Below are 14725 nucleotides of genomic sequence, written 5' to 3' on the forward strand. Positions count from 1 at the left end.
AAAATAGGTGCTCTTCCTCTTCAATCTGGCAGGCCTCCAAAACACAAGGCAGACAGATAGGAACATGGAACATTAACACACCTACACTGCATGAGTAACCCTGTTTCTGAAACACCTCAGATGCTATATGTGATTTATACATTTCCGTGCCAGTGGTACAATTTTCAAAATAGCTCATGACATTGTGAAGTGCCCTGTGAAATACGAGACTTGGAAACCATTTTTTTTTTAAAAGACAAACGCTGCATGCTTCTGTGAGGAATTAACGTTTTAGGTAACGTTACTATAGATTCAAAAGACGAGGATTGCACAGCCAAGTGTAAGAAGTGATACTGGATTACACTCTCCAGGGAGAGAGAGAGTAGAAGACAGAGAGGTAGCAGACGGGACCTGGCAAACCCAGACATGAATTCAACAAGTCAAGAACACTTACACAAAGCTGTTTCCAGCTGCAGCCACAGTGACCTGGGCTTTTTTAATTAGCCTTTTGATTCATATACACCATGTTGTTCTAATTGATGCTGTCGCTTTATCACAGTAACGCTCTGCCTTTCCACAGTCCTGTCTGCAGCTCTTTTTTCTTGTTGTTTTCGTGGTATTCCATTCTGCAAATGTGGGGGGGGGGGGGGGGGGGCCTTGGAATATTGACAGTTTTGTTCTCTCTGTGAAAGTTCTAAATACAGATCGCTTTCTTTTTTTGTATCATATTATTCTCGATAATCTCGATAAATTCTGTCGCTCTGGCCCTGAACAAGACAGTTAACCAACTGGTCCCCGGTAGGCCATCATTGTAAATAAGAGGACTTGCCTAGTTAAAAAAAGGTTAAATGTAAAAATAAAATTCCTCCATCTAAGATGAGTGCAGTGTTCTCTGATTTATGTGGATTGGATGTATGTGGATTGGTCCCATGGACTTCGGTGAGCAACACAGTTTTTTCTCCATTTACCAGCTTCCAGACAACCCATTTGTTCGCATTGAGTAGTATCAGCTTAAGTTACTTTTTGCTTCTGCCTTTAGGGCACCCAAGGGCTGCTGAGCCTTTCAATAGACCCTACTTGTTTGTATTGAAACCCACCTCCGTGGTAGAGACCAAGGGAGTTCAATAAATTATGGCTGATGCCAGATAAGGTAATGTGGATTGAAAGGAAACAGTCATTGGAGGAGAGCTCGCAGGAACACACATTTTCCAGCTTAGCGGATTGGTGCATTCATTACAACAAGAACTAACTTCTCATGTTTAAAGAATCTGTGTGGGCAATCGCTCTCTTTCTCAAACGCCACACATGCACACACACAAGAGTGTGCAAACACATGCACCTTTTTAACCCCTACCCTCTATAAACAATGACTGAATGTTGTGATATTAATTTCTAATAAAACACATGGCTAGTTAAGTCACCTGAACACTATCCATCCCTCCCTACACTGTCAGATATGCACTTACCAGGATTAAGCAAGGCCAATGGTGACCAAACAATGACAGTTTGAGGTAACTGATGCTGTTTAAAAATGCAAAGGCTTCTATTGAACAGACAATGTGGCACACATATCACTAGTCTAGAGACCCCAGATCCCTGCCCCCAATGGTCTGCCTCCTGTCCAACACAGACAGTCTCTCAGCCTCACTATATTCAACCACCATAAGTACATCTCCTATGCTAACATGCCTCTCTTATGCTAGACTTCTCAGATTTAAGTTGGGTACGTTTAGCATCACTTACTGTACAGTATATTAACTTATGTTACAATTATGAACAAGGAAATTGTCACTATACTTGAATGTTGGTGTATAAAACATCAACAGAGATTTTCCAGAAGTCCCTCTTTGTTATTTCACATCTCATAATAGCAATCAATTCATCGTTTATTAAACAAACAATCGTAAAATGATTCATAATGTCCTTGTCATTTTTTTTCTTCTAAAATACACTTACATATTAAAGACTGTACTCAAAAACGACTTTAGATGTGTGTGTGCATGCACACAAGCACACACAGAAAAACACAGACGAAAATGCAGGGAGACACATAAGCACCCATGCACCCGGTGTCACCTGTCGAGTGGTTAATATCTTTCCAAGATCAGGCAAGGAATTCCAATGCGATTAAGTGTTATCATTGAGGCTTTAGCCCTTTTCTGCTCATTGTTCTTGGAAATGGCAATAGAGCCACAGCTGACCAGACCAAGGCCTCGGAACTAGTTGCTGTACAACCTCTCCTCCACACTGGCTATGTTCCTGGGTATATCTAACGGCCACCTCTGCCACACACATATACTCCATACACACGTATGCATGCACACACGCACAGATGTGTACACACCCATGCAAGCACCCTCTTGCGCGCACACACACACACAATAAGATCTCACGGTCTGACTTCACCTCCCGACGTTCTGGGACAAATGTCGAGTTTTGACGTGGTTAAGTTTAGGCATTAATTCTGACTGGTTAAGGGCTAAGGTTTGGGATAGGGTTAAAGCAGAAACAACTCGACGGTTAAGTTTAAACATTATTTCTGAATGGTTAAAGGAGACAGGCAAAGGTCTCCACAAAAAACACAACACTAAATAATAATGCTCATTTAGGCTTCATTAAATAAGGCTCAACAACATTTTTGTCTATTTCTACTTTTTGGTGAAGATGTCATTTTCTGGCCATAGAATGAAAGGATTACATCATTTGAGGGCAAAAATAAAAAGAACTATGGCTTACTGCCAGGAACACAAGCCAGAGACAAGGCTTTGAGTCATTTTCTGTATCAGAAATTAAACAAGCGATACTGACATGATGTGAGAAGACACTTGTATATCTGGGAAATAAACATACACGTCAACAATAATTAATCACATGCAAATAATGAGATATGATCTAGCTAGTTAAAGCCAGACAGTGTATTTTAATTGATAAGACTTGATGTATGACACAACACATGTACACTGAACTAAAATATAAACGCAACATGTAAAGTATTAGTCACATGTTTCATGAGTTTAAATAAAAGATCCCAGAAATGTTCCATATGCATGGAAAGTTTATTTCTCTCAACTTTGGTGCACAAATTTGATTGTGGACTACAGGAAAAGGAGGACCACTTCAAGTTGAGAGCTTCAAGTTCCTTGGTGTCCACATCACCAACAAACTATCATGGTCCAAGCACACCAAGACAGTCGTGAAGAGGACATGACAAAACCTAAATCTATTCCCCTTCAGGAGATTTGACATGGGTCCTCAGATCCTCAAAAAGATCTACAGCTGCACCATCGAGAGCACTGGTTGCTTCACTGCCTGGTATGGCAACTGCTCAGCCTCCGACTGCAAGGCACCACAGAGGGTAGTGCGTACAGCCCAGTACATCACTGGGGCCAAGCTTCCTGCCATCCAGGACATCTATACCAGGCGGTGTCAGAGGAAGGCCATAAAAAATGTCAAAGACTCCAGCCACCCTAGCCATAGACTGTTCTCTCTGCTACCGCACGGCAAGCGGTATCAGAGCACCAAGATCAGGACCAAAAAGCTTCTCAACAGCTTCTACCCCTGAACAGCTAATCAAATGGCTACCCAGACTATGTACATTACCTCCTCTCCCCTTATGCTGCTGCTATTCTGTTTATTATTTATGCATAGCCACTTTAACTCTACCTACATGTACATATTACCTCAATTACCTCGACTAACCGGTGCCCCTGCACATTGACTCTGTACCCCTTGTATATAGTCTCGCTATTGTTATTTTACTGCTGCTCTTTAAATATGTGTTACTTTCTTTTGTTTTACTTGACACATTTTTCTTAACTGCATTGTTGGGTAAGGGCTTGTAAGTAAGCATTTCACTGTACGATCTTTTGATTAGGTTTGATTTGATTTATTTGAGAGCATTTCTTCTTTGCCAAGATAATCTAACCACCTGACAGGAAAGGCATATCAAGAAGCTGATTAAACAGCAGGATCATTACACAGGTGCACCTTGTGCTGGGGACAATAAAAGGCCCCTCTAAAACGTGCAGTTTTGTCACACAACACAATGCAACAGATGTCTGAAGTCTTGAGGGATCACGCAATTGTCATGCTGACTGCAGGCATGTCCACCAGAGCTGTTTGCAGGTCATTGAATGTTAATTTCTCTAACATAAGCCACATCCAAAATTGTTTTAGAGAATTTGGCAGGACGTCCAACTGGCCTCACAACCGCAGACCACGTGTAATCTCGCCAGCCCGGGACCTCCACAACCGGCTTCGTCTCTTGCGGGATATTCTGAGACCAGCCACCCGACAGTTGATGAAACTGTGGGTTTGCACAACAGAATAATTACTGGACAAACTGTCAAATACTGTCTTAGTGGAGCTCACATTAATGCTCGTCGTCCTCACCAGGGTCTTGAACTGACTGCAGTTCAGCGTCGTAACTGACTTCAGTGGGCAAATGCTCACCTTTGATGACCACTGGCACACTGGAGAAGTGTGCTCTCCACAGATGAATCCCAGTGTCAACTTCACCGGGCAGATGGCATACATGCGTCGTGTGGGCGAGCGGTTTGGTGATGTCAAAGTTGTGAACAGAGTTACAATGGTAGCGGGTGGGTTGATGGTACGGGCAGGCATAAGCTATGGACAATTAATACAATTGCATATTATTGATGGTAATTTGAATGCATAGAGATACTGTGACGAGATCCTGAGGCCCATTGTCCTGCTATTCATCCACCGCCACACCTTATGTTTCAGCATGATAATGACCTGCCCCATGTCGCAAGGATCTGTATACAATTCCTGGAAGCTGAAAAAGTCCCAGTTCTTCCTTGGCCTGCATTCTCACCGGACATGTCACCCATAGAGCATGTTTGGAATGCTCTGGATCGACGTGTACAACAGCGTGTTCCAGTATCCACCAATATCCAGCAACTTCGCACAGCCATTGAAGAAGAGTGGGACAACATTCCACAGGCCACAATCAACAACCTGATCAACTCTATGTGACACGCTACATGAGGCAAATGGTGGCCACACCAGATACTGACTGGTTTTCTGATCCACTCCCCTACCTTTTTTGAAAGGTTTCTGTGATCAACAGATCAATCTGTATCAACAGTCATGTGAAGTCTATAGATTCAGGCCTAATGTATTTCAATTTCCATGTATGAACTGTAACTCAGTAAAATCCTTGAAAATTTTGCATTTATATATTTTGTCAGTGTACAGCCATCAGTGCTGCAGCCAGTAAGCTAACTAGCTAACCAAAACGTGGCTGATTACCACATGGAAATAATTCAGCAATTTCTGCTCAAATTTGACCATATTTAGCTAGCTAGTCCCTTTCTGCCAATTGTACTGTGGACACAAGGTATGCTAGCTGGATAGCTAGCTAATACAAATGAGCTAGCCCAAGTGTGGTTAAGTTAGCCAAGAACATCCATGATCAAGATCTCCCCTGGTGAATTTACATAAATCTGACTGACCACGAATGTCACAGTACAGCACTAGTGAAAATTGAAATCTACTTTGAAATACAAATGTAAAACGTGAAATAGTGTTCCGATTTTGTTCTCAACAGTACAATATCGAGCAGGTGAGCAGGTTGTGCAATAAAATCCTATAACTGAACTATCATTACCGAGTATTACAAAGGATCATGTTGACAGCTAGCTGTGCCTCTGGGTGTTATGTCAAGTAGACTAAATCTACCTTGACCATTATATTATTGCAGATCATTTTATGATGTATTTAGCATTCGTATAAGGAAAGGTTTGGAGAAACAGGGAAACATTTGCTTGTGACCTGTAAGTTAAGGGCTAAGGTTTGGAATTGGTTTTACAACAAGAAAACTAAAAACGAGTGCCTAGCAATATATGCTCGCACCTTGTTAGTGTCACGATCATCGTAATAGTGAGACCAAGGTGCAGCGTGGTATGCGTACATTCTCTTTTAATGAATGAAACACTTAACAAAACCAACAAACAAAACGTGAAGCTATACAAATTAGTGCAGACAGGCAACTAAACATAGTCAAGATCAAGACACCAGAAAGTGGGAAAAGGGCTGCCTAAATATGATCCCCAATCAGAGACAACGATAAACAGCCGTCACTGATTGGGAACCATATCAGGCCAACAGAAATAAAACGGCTCTCTAAGGTCGTGGCGTGACAGCTAGAGTGTTTTTTAGAAATGTTTTGTGTGGCCATTATTCAAGTTATCTCCCGATCTTCTGGGGACCTGGATGAACGTCAAATTCTACCGTGGATCTGGGGTGACCAGACCAATTTTAGTAGATGGCCCCACACACGCTCTCACATACACAAACTGCTTTATCGTAAAAGAGATGCTCCTGATTTCATGCCTGTGAAACTCACAGCATTATTTCATATTCAGTCACTCGTCACTGACATCCCAGACCACACTTTCCAACAGACAAAAAACAGAGAGAGGCAGAAAGAATCAATAGAACTATATCTTTCAATGTGATTTTCTGTCGTATTGCCAGAATTTGACATGGATTCTAAAGCAATTAAAATAAGTACATTGTAAAATGATTTTTAAAAACATTACTATGATACTTCTCTATATGTGGTGAAAATATACAGGATATAGTATGTTAGGCCCTGGTTCAATCATTGCACTAAGTGATCCAGACTACACTAGCAGGGAGCAGCATTCACTAGGATGGTGAAGCGTTCTGGAGTGTGAGAGGTTCATCCTTGAGGATTTAAGATTAAAGTTAGTCTAAAAGTCTAGTAGGGCCCATCATTTTAGAGGAGGATTTATTGAAGTTTTAGAACTGACTCAGGAAACCTTGACTACTCACATTTCAATGGGCTGAGTTGAACTCTCTCAGTCAAAGGTATAGTCCGAGTCAGTGTTGGGGTCAATTCCATTTAAAATTCCAGTCAATTCGGAAAGTAAACCCTATTCTAATTCTAAATGTTCCTCATTGAAAATAATTGGAATTTCTGTGTACTTTGGAATTGACTGGAATTTAAATGGAATTTATCCCAACCCTGGTCCGAGTATAATATGCCATAGCCCTGACCCCTGGGACAAGGATCAGAATCACACTATGATGAAACTGACACATTGCATTACATGACATTACATGCCACAGGAAGAACACAGTCAAGTGTCCGGTATAACCTTCTCACACTAGACCCTCCTCTCTTTCCTTCTAAATACTGCTCTTCTTTCTACCTCTGTCAGTGACTCATCCCTGAATGTTCTCTGCCATCCTCTTATGCCCTACCCTCTCTCTGTTTGGCTTGCACCTTAAAAATATCTATATATTGCCATCTCATTCATCACTCTGTCTTCAGGGCGCTTCATCTCGCTTCCCAACACGTGCCACAATATTGTCTGACACTGACAGATCCACCAAATATGCTTTGTTTGTGTGCTGAGCTGGTAACACAGGAGTCCTGTCAATGCGTCAGGTCGCCTTTCACAACCAATTTGACATGTTCTTTCTTGGAAACGATGAACATTTCACTGTGTCTACCGTGCCAACTCAAAGTCCAATTACACCCAAGCTACAAATGTAATTACAGTAGCAGATTAAATTGGTCAATTCAATTCATTTTAATTAGGCTTGTTGGGCCAGTCAGATCAAATTTGACTTATCTATAGTTAATCTCGCCTAATTTGAAACAGGGTAAACATGTCATGATCACCATGCAGTTTTGGGTCAAATCACTTAATACTGATTATGCTATAACATCTGATACGTAAATCAGACAGTATTGTTCATATAAATAGTCAAATACCTAGCAAGCTAGCACACGGTGTCACTGCTGTACTAGAGGGCGGCGGGGGCGACCGGTACACAATGTCCTTCACCCCCGTCTGTTGTGCAGATTCATAAGTGTCACACAAGCATGAAGATGTCGTGCTCGAGGGGGTTCATGCAGGAACCAATGGGATGCTGGGGGGTGGCAGGGTGAAGGACACAGGAACGCCCCAAACTGCAGGCTGCAGTTGCACACTATTGCAAGGATCTGATTATATATATATATATATATATATATATATATATATATATATATATATATATATATATATATATATATATATATATATATATACAGTGCCTTGCGAAAGTATTCGGCCCCCTTGAACTTTGCGACCTTTTGCCACATTTCAGGCTTCAAACATAAAGATATAAAACTGTATTTTTTTGTGAAGAATCAACAACAAGTGGGACACAATCATGAAGTGGAACGACATTTATTGGATATTTCAAACTTTTTTAACAAATCAAAAACTGAAAAATTGGGTGTGCAAAATTATTCAGCCCCTTTACTTTTAGTGCAGCAAACTCTCTCCAGATGTTCAGTGAGGATCTCTGAATGATCCAATGTTGACCTAAATGACTAATGATGATAAATACAATCCACCTGTGTGTAATCAAGTCTCCGTATAAATGCACCTGCACTGTGATAGTGTCAGAGGTCCGTTAAAAGCGCAGAGAGCATCATGAAGAACAAGGAACACACCAGGCAGGTCCGAGATACTGTTGTGAAGAAGTTTAAAGCCGGATTTGGATACAAAAAGATTTCCCAAGCTTTAAACATCCCAAGGAGCACTGTGCAAGCGATAATATTGAAAAGGAAGGAGTATCAGACCACTGCAAATCTACCAAGACCTGGCCGTCCCTCTAAACTTTCAGCTCATACAAGGAGAAGACTGATCAGAGATGCAGCCAAGAGGCCCATGATCACTCTGGATGAACTGCAGAGATCTACAGCTGAGGTGGGAGACTCTGTCCATAGGACAACAATTAGTCGTATATTGCACAAATCTGGCCTTTATGGAAGAGTGGCAAGAAGAAAGCCATTTCTTAAAGATATCCATACAAAGTGTCGTTTAAAGTTTGCCACAAGCCACCTGGGAGACACACCAAACATGTGGAAGAAGGTGCTCTGGTCAGATGAAACCAAAATTGAACTTTTTGGCAACAATGCAAAACGTTATGTTTGGCGTAAAAGCAACACAGCTGAACACACCATCCCCACTGTCAAACATGGTGGTGGCAGCATCATGGTTTGGGCCTGCTTTTCTTCAGCAGGGACAGGGAAGATGGTTAAAATTGATGGGAAGATGGATGGAGCCAAATACAGGACCATTCTGGAAGAAAACCTGATGGAGTCTGCAAAAGACCTGAGACTGGAACGGAGATTTGTCTTCCAACAAGACAATGATCCAAAACATAAAGCAAAATCTACAATGGAATGGTTCAAAAATAAACATATCCAGGTGTTAGAATGGCCAAGTCAAAGTCCAGACCTGAATCCAATCGAGATTCTGTGGAAAGAACTGAAAACTGCTGTTCACAAATGCTCTCCATCCAACCTCACTGAGCTCGAGCTGTTTTGCAAGGAGGAATGTGAAAAAATGTCAGACTCTCGATGTGCAAAACTGATAGAGACATACCCCAAGCGACTTACAGCTGTAATCACAGCAAAAGGTGGCGCTACAAAGTATTAACTTAAGGGGGCTGAATAATTTTGCACGCCCAATTTTTCAGTTTTTGATTTGTTAAAAAAGTTTGAAATATCCAATAAATGTCGTTCCACTTCATGATTGTGTCCCACTTGTGGTTCATTCTTCACAAAAAAATACAGTTTTATATCTTTATGTTTGAAGCCTGAAATGTGGCAAAAGGTCGCAAAGTTCAAGGGGGCTGAATACTTTCGCAAGGCACTGTATATATATATATATATATATACAGTACCAGTCAAAGGTTTGGACACACCTACTCATTCCAGGGATTTTCTTTATTTTTACTATTTTCTTCTTTGCAGAATAATAGTGAAGACATCCAAACTATGAAATAACACATATGGAATCATGTATTAACCAAAAAAGTGTTAAACAAGTCAAAATATATTTGAAATTCTTCAAAGTAGCCACCCTTTGCACACTCTTGGCATTCTCTCAAACAGCTTCATGAGGTAGCCACCTGGAATGCATATCAATTAGCAGGTGTGCCTTGTTAAAAGTTCATTTCTGGAATTTCTTTCCTTCTTAATGCATTTGAGCCAATCAGTTGTGTTATGACAAGGTAGGGGTGGGATACAGAAGATAGCCCTATTTGGTAACAGACCAAGACCATATTATGGCAAGAACAGCTCAAAAAAGCAAAGAGAAAAATATCAAATCAAACTTTATTTGTCACATGCGTCTAATACAACAAGCTTAGACTTTACCGTGAAATGCTTACTTACAAGCCCCTAACCAACAGTGCAGTTCAAGAAGAGTTAAGAAAATATTTACCAAGTAGGCTAAAATAAAATAGTAATAAAAAAAAGTAACACAATAAGAATAACAATAACGAGGCTATATACAGGGCAGGGGGCACCGGTACTGAGTCAGTGTGCAGGGTTACAGGCTAGTTGAGGTAATCTGTACATGTAGGTGGGGGAGAAGTGACTATGCATAGATAACAAACAAACAGTGAGTAGCAGCAGTGTACAAAAGGGAGGGGGGGGGGGGGGGGGGGGGGGTTCAATGTAAATTATCCAGTGGCAATTTGATGAATTCTTCAGCAGTCTTATGGCTTGGGAATAGAAGCTGTTGAGGAGCCTTTTGGTCCTAGACCTGGCACTCCGGTATTGCTTGCTGTGTGGTAGCAGAGAAAACAGTCTATAACTTGGGTGACTGGAGTCTATGACAATTTTACAGGCTTCCCTCTGATACCGCCTATTATATAGGTCCTGAATGGCAGGAAGCTTGGCCCTACTGGGCCGTTCGCACTACCCTCTGTAGAGGCTTACGGTCAGATGCCGAGCAGTTGCCATACCAGGCGGTGATGCAACCGGTCAGGATGCTCTTGATGGTGCAGCTGTAGACCCTTTTAAGGATCTGGGGACCTATGCCAAATCTTTTCAGTCTCCTGAGGTGGAAAAGGTTTTGATATTTCAAACTAATTTGTTCATTTAATTAGTATCACACGTCTCCAATATTGTAATTAGTAATTCAGCCTATTTAGATGTAGAAAAGTAGTCACTGTGCTGTTTGGTATCATTGTGTGCACCACACTGACCATGGACCAGAGAAAGCAAAGGAAAGATTTGCCTGAGGAGATCAGAAAGAAAATAGACAAGCATGGTAAAGGCTACAAGACCATCTCCAAGCAGCTTGATGTTCCTGTGACGACAGTTGCAAACATTATTAAGAAGTGTAAGGTCCGAGGAACATCTTCCCCAGATTGAACAGAAGGATAGTGTGAGTGGTAGAAAAAGAACCAAGGATAACTGCCAAAGAGATACAAGCTGAACTCCAAGGTGAAGGTAGGTCAGTTTCTGATCGCACCATCCATCGCTTTTTGAGCGAAAGTTGGCTCCATGGAAGATGACCCAGTAGGACTCCACTTTTGAAAGAAAAACATAAAAAAGCCAGACTGGAATTTGCTAAAATGCACACATCAACAACAGTCACCCACGAAGCATTGTTACCCATCGCTCCACAAAAGCCGCGGCCCTTGCTGAGCAATTGGAACCACTACTTCAAGGTCTCAGAGCAAGTGACGTCACCGATTGAAATGCTATTAGCGCGCACCTCCGCTAACTAGCTAGCCATTTCACATCCGTTACACTCACCCCCCTTTTGACCTCCTCCTTTTCCACAGCCACCAGTGATCCGGGTCACGGCACCAATATAACAGTATAACTTTAGTCCGTCCCCTCACCCATAACCGGGCTCGAACCAGGGACCCTCTGCACACATCAACAACTGACACCCACGAAGCACCGTTACCCATCGCTCCACAAAAGCCGCGGCCCTTGCAGAGCAAGGGGAACCACTACTTCAAGGTCTCAGAGCAAGTAACGTCACCGATTAAAACGCTATTAGCGCGCACCACCGCTAACTAGCCAGCCATGTTACACTAGGGCTTTGTGGATGGGGCTGGCAGATGACTAGGCATGTGACTCTGATTAGAAAGTTGTTTTTGATATTTTAGTTTGAAGCCCTATCCCAAACCTTAACACCTACCTTAACCATTCGGAGTTAATGCCTAACCTTTGAGGTAATTCCTGAACTTAACCTTAAACACTTCGAAATTTGACTTTTAGAACAACTTCGAAATTTGACGTTTGGGGATGAACATCTAATTCTGATGTGAGCCTGTGAGAGCTGGTGTTAAGGTGTGGTGTCCTCAAAATGAAACATTAACCACAGATTTAAACATAAACAAATACATGTGGAGTACCATGACATGAACTGGTATGGGTCTGTAATATAATACATCCACAAAAGAGGATGGCTAAGAACAAATACAAAAGCATTTCATAAAAAAGACCACTGTAATATTTGTATTGGATATAGTAATCTATTTCATCTCCATATCAGAAACAAAGACCAGCAAGACAACTTACTTCACAGCTGTGGCCTATGATGAAATGTTTAGCCCCAGACAAAACTATGCGCATTGGTGCTGGAGGCGGCTTGTAAAACGCATCCTATCAGATTAGAAATCACAGCAATGGGAACTCTTTCTGTGCTTTACCAAATATGCTCAAGAGACATGAACGACTACGCATGGTTTCATTCACAGACGTAACGAAACACTGACTACTTCAGATATTTGCCTCAAAATACCGTGATTAATTATGATGTATTACCTCCAACAGATAAATGACCTCCCCATACAAACACGTTTGTTACCACACCTCTATATAGGATAAATGACGAAGATTACTTAAATGTTCTTATTCATCACTATGCATGCAATAGGCTACCTCCCCTTTACAACTACGACTGTAAAGCAACACTTACCCTTCAAGTCCCATTGGAACAGTCTCGTGGCCTCCGGAGTATCCTTTGAAGTATATACTGTATGCTATCTGTTCAGCGCAGGGTGTTTGGAAAGAGTATGGAATAAAAGTCAGCCGGTACATTTTATGTTAACAATACAGTACCAGCAGTAGAAGTGCCCTGTTCTTACCTTAAGACACAAATCCAGGGGGAAAGGACTAAAACGGTTATTTGGGTGATTACGTGTTTCTTGTTTCCCTCATTCTCGCCCTCCCTTTTACCAGTGCACTCGCCCTCGAGGAGCGGATACAGACAGTTCACCGTTAATAGCGTATGTGCAACAAACATTTTATTGTTGGCCTAATACAGTCATCATTATGCTAACAGTTTTAAAGGGCAGAAGAGTTGGATTTCCCATATTAGGTTTACAAAATAGTTATACTTATATGTTATGCATGTGTTTGGTAGGCTATTCGTGTTATTGATTAAATCTCCATATTTGTTTAATCCAATGCAAACTAAGCTACACATTTATCAACCCCGATGCTCCCTTAAATAAATATCCAACTCAATCTCCAAAGAAAACGCCATAACTGCATCATAAGAATGGTAACAGGAATCTCGTTTTGGAGTGAAGGAGTGGGCGGAAGGCCCAGAGTATTAGTTATTTTAACGTGATGAATCAGTGAACCAAGTCACTTGGCAAGTGCCTCCCACAGTGCTAGTCTCACGCAGGTGAAACTGACAGAAGGTTACGGTAGGTTTGAACTTGAACAGTGTTGTCATTTTTGGAGATTTGTGTTGTCATTTGTGTTGTCATTTGACGTTTGTGGAGACAGGAGATGAGACGCGCGCGCCAACAGGATACATCAATCAAAAACGCACGTAAAATGAATTAACAATTTCAACAGAAGCCTCTCCAGTCGACAATACTACTGATCGAATTGTGTCTCCCTACACACGGTGTGTGTGTACAGGATTAAATAGCATTTTGTCTCTTTTCTTTTCCTTTCATCATCAGCGAAATAAAGATTAGAGATGAGATTGTGAGAGCTCCCTTTAGAAGGCACAGGGGATCTTCATTCCTCTGCCTTTGTGATGATATTGATGATGATGATGGCCAAGTGGACAGTTTGATTTTTGTGTGGCAAGCTAGTTATAAAGAATCAATATTATATCAAGGGGCAACTTTTGTGATAAAGGACTTTAGCCACTCTAGCTATTCATCATAAGTCTGTAGCAAGCAGATAGGTCAAAATAAATGATATTGCTCTAAAGAGTCTGTCTTCTTATCTCTCTATACCAGGGGAATGGAGGACACGCCGATCGATACAGTAGCTGCGGTATACTCCTTGCAATTATCAATAGCTGATTTTGTCTTCCCAGGGCTGCATCTATTAATACCAGATAATAACATCCTTTTGGACATAACTTCTAAGGGGATGATGGAATTTCTTACAAATTTGCTCATTGGATGACCTTGTTGTCAATGAAAATGTATCGCACTACATGTTAGACACAGGGGAAAAGACCCAGTCCAATGCAATGGAAAACTCAGCGGTAGGCCTATCTTGAAAGCAAACCCAGAGGATCCCCTAACAAGGTGCACTATAGGAAATTAAACGATAACCTAACAATGTCACTTATAATCTTCTTAGGTTAACTGACATATGTTAAGATATTATCACATTATCAGATTATTTGCATTTGGCTGATAGGCAGCTGTTTGATTTAGGGACAATAGGAAAACTGCACTTTTATTGATGTAATTGTTGTTGTTTTTTTGTTTTTTTTGGGGGGGGGGTATTTAAAGGGCTATGTATAATTTCACAGTAAGGACATATTCAGGTGTTAGAATGGCATCCATGCACGACGGGGAAATGTTCATTCGTGTTCGTTTCTACATCAGGGAAGAGAAACAAACTGACAGTCTACTATGATATGAAAAATAACTAAATTAATTATTACTTACCGTTTTCTACGTG

This window comes from Oncorhynchus mykiss, chromosome 2 (assembly GCF_013265735.2).
Source record: "Oncorhynchus mykiss isolate Arlee chromosome 2, USDA_OmykA_1.1, whole genome shotgun sequence".
NCBI classification, from domain to species: Eukaryota; Metazoa; Chordata; class Actinopteri; order Salmoniformes; family Salmonidae; genus Oncorhynchus; species Oncorhynchus mykiss.